At 37.6% G+C, this 3,629-nt stretch overlaps 1 pseudogene; it reads left to right on the plus strand.

Moving 5' to 3' along the window:
* The first annotated feature begins 561 nt into the window (after nucleotides 1-561).
* Nucleotides 562-1,306, plus strand: LOC100061479 (large ribosomal subunit protein uL30 pseudogene; annotated as a pseudogene).
* Nucleotides 1,307-3,629: the final 2,323 nt, after the last annotated feature.

Consider the following 3,629-nt stretch of genomic DNA (forward strand, 5'->3'; position numbering starts at 1 on the left):
ATATGACAGGACACCAGCCTAGTATTATTTAAACAAGGCTCTGTGTGAGTGATTGAGTGTGTGTGTGAATGCATGCACAGCTATTGGACCCAAGAATAATCTTTCAAGCGTCTATCCCACAATCCTGGTATAGTTCTGCTATAATGTGACATATATCATCATAAAAATTACCATGCTATGCACAATAGTGTAATAAAAACCGCAGGGCTTTTGTGAAAAGAAGAGCTTAGAGAGACAACACTCAAAAACTTCATCAGTGACACATTGAAAAAAAGAGATAGGGGCCAGCCCAGTGGCGTAGTGGTTAAGTTCATGCACCCGCTCATCAAGCCATGCTGTGGTGGCATCCCATACACAAAGTAGAAGAAGATTGGTATGGATGTTGGCTCAGCGACCGTCTTGCTCAAGCAAAAAGAGAAAGATTGGCAACCGATGTTAGCTCAGGGCCAATCTTCCTCACACACTCACACAAAGATATAGGAACCTAATAAAAATGGTAGCACAGTTTTACACATTAAACGATTAAGAAATTCAAAAGAAGCCTCTTTTCTGGCAGGAAACATGGAGAGTGTAGAGGAAAAGAAAAAAGAAGGTTCCTGCTGTGCCAGAAACCTTTAAGAAAAAGCAAAAGAATTTCACAGAGCTGAAGATCAAGTGCCTGAGAAAGAAGTTTTCCCAAAAGATGCTTTAAAAGGAAAGGTGGAAACACATCTATCAAACAGCTAAGCACTGTCATAAGGAAAATAGGCAGATGCACAGAAGTGAGATCCAAACGGCAAGGATGGCAAGAAAAGCAGGCAACTTCTATGTAACTGCAGAACCCAAATGGGCATTTGTCTTCAGAGTCAGAGTTATTAATGGTGTGAGCCCAAAGATCCGAAAGGGGTTGCAGCTTCTTCACTTTCGCCAGCTCTTCAAAGGCACCTCTGTTAAGCTCAACAAGGCTTCAGTTAAAATGTTGAGGATTGTGGAGCCATATATCTCATGGGGGTACCCAAACCTGAAGTCAATAAATGAGTTATCTACAAGTGTGGTTATGGCAAAATCAACAAGTGAATTGTTCTGACAGGTAACACTTTGATTGCTTCATCTCTTGGCAAATGGCATCATCTGCATGCATGGAGGATCTGATTCATGAGATCTATGGATACTGTTAGAAAACGCTTCAAAGACGCAACTTCCTGTGGCCATTCAAATTATCTTCTCCAGGAGGCGGAAAGAAGAGAAGGACCACACTTTTCTAGAAGGTGGAGATGCTGGCCACAGGGAAGACCAGATCAACAGGCCTATTAGAAGGATGAACTAAGGTTCTTCCCACGATTATTGTTATAATTGTGACAATTGCTATCAGTTAATAAACAGGGAATGCTTTCAAGTTGGAAAAAAAGGAAATTTATAATAATACGATAAATATGACGCTTTACCTGAAAAAGACTTGGCATTTATTTGAGAAAGTGGGTATTAGAAAGGTTGTAGTGTGCGATTCATTGTACAGTGGTGGGAAGGTAAGTTATCTAAAATCGGAGGAAATATTGTAACACCCGGTGTGGATGGTCAAACTTCTAACACACAGTAGACTGAAGTAGCTCGTAGATATTTGAGGGGAGTGTGTGCATTCCGTGTATTCCCAGGCAGCTCAGTTCAACCAGGTGGTCCCCCTTAATTTTTCTCAGCAATGTTTTGTACTTTTCAGTGTACCTATATTACACAACTTTTATCAGATTTATCCCTAAGTATTTCACATTTTTGATGCTTTTTAAATGTTATTTTAATTTCCACTTGTTCCTTGCTAATATATAGGAATACAATTGCTTTTTGTATATTGACCTTGAATCTTGCAACTTTGCCAAACTCATTTATTAATTCTAGTAACTTTTTAATATCTTCCACCTGATCTTCTACATAGACAATCATGTCTTCTGTAAATAAAGACACTTTTACTTCTTTCTTTCTAATCTGGTTGTTCTTTATTTATTTATTTTAGCCTTATTGCACTGGGTAGACCCTCCAATATAATGTTGAATAGAAATGGCAAAAGTGCGTATTCTTGTCTTGTTCCTAAATTTATCGGGGTGAACATCCAATATTCACTGTTGTATGTGATGTTAGCCATAGGTTTTTCGTAAATGCACTTCATCAGATTGAGGAAGTTCCCTTCTATTCCCAGTTTGCAAGAATTTTTTCTTTTGTTTATTAAGAAATTGATGTGGATTTTGTCAAATCCTTTTTCTGCATCTATTGAAATGATCATAGAGGGTTGTTGTGGTTGTTTTCGGTTTTTGGCTAAAAGAAAAATACAACCTTGTGTGGTGAATTAAGTTGATTGATATTTGAGTGTTAAACCAATCTAGTACTGTCTTTCTGCTTTCTATTTCATTGATTTTTGCTCTGATTTTTATCATTTCCTTTCTTCTGCTACTTTGGATTTAATTTGTTTCTTTTTTCCCAGCTTCCTCAGGCAAAAGCTGAGGCATTAGGTGCCATAAATTTCCTTCTAAATACTGTTTTAAAAGCTGTATTAGATTTTTGTTCCCTTGGTTAAAAATTACCACAAACTTACTGGCTTAAAACAACACAAAGTTGTTCTTATAAAATTTTGGAGGTTTAAAGTCCAAATTCAGATTTACTTCAGATTTACCAAAGTCAGGGTGTTGGCAGGGCTGGTTCCTTCTGGACTCTCTGAGGAGAGAATCTGTTTCCTCGCCTTTTCCATCTTCTTGTGCGGCCTGTATTCTTTGGCTTGTGGCCCCTTCCTCCATCTTCAAAATGCGTCACTCCAATCTCTGCTTCTGTCATCACGTCACCCTCTCCTCTGATCTGACTCCTCTTCGGTTCCTCTTCTAAGGATTACTGTGATTACATTGCCCACTCTAATAATTGAGGATAATGTCCCCATCTCAAGATTCTTAACTTAATCACATCTGTAAAGTCTCTTCTGCGATATAAGGTAAGATGGACAGATCCTGGACGTGAGTATGCGGACATATGTGGGGGCTGTTTCTCACCCTGCCACTGAGGCATCCCGTACAATTTGATATGCTGTGTTTTCATTTGCACTTAGTTCAAAATACTTTAAAATTTCCATTTTGATTATTTGCCTTTGTTCCATTAGTTATTTAAAAGTGTGTTATTTAGTTTCCAATTATATGGGGATTTCCCAAAGATCTTTCTCTTATTGATTTTTTGTTTAATTCCCCAATGGTCAGAAAATATACTCTTTATGACTTGAATCATTTAAAATTTATCAAGACTTGTTTTATGCTCCAGAATATGATGTATCTTGATAAACATTGTGTATGCATTTGAAAAGAGCATGTCTTCTGGCATTTGGGGTGGAGTGTTCTGTAAACATCAATTAGGTCATGTTGGTTGACAAAGTTGTTCAAGCCTTCTATAGCCTGACTGACTTTTTCTTTATTCTGTTAATTACTGAGACAGGCTACTGAAATCTCTGACTATGATTATGGATTTATCTACTGTTCCATGCCGTTGTATCAGTTTTTGCTTCACGTTTATTTGAAGTTCTGCTATTAGGCCTATAAATGTTTAAGCTTGTTATGTCCTTGTAGTAGGTTAACCTTTTATCATTATGAATTAACTTTCTATGTCCCTGGCAAGATTCTTTGCTT

This window comes from Equus caballus, chromosome 21 (genome assembly GCF_041296265.1).
Source record: "Equus caballus isolate H_3958 breed thoroughbred chromosome 21, TB-T2T, whole genome shotgun sequence".
NCBI lineage: Eukaryota > Metazoa > Chordata > Mammalia > Perissodactyla > Equidae > Equus > Equus caballus.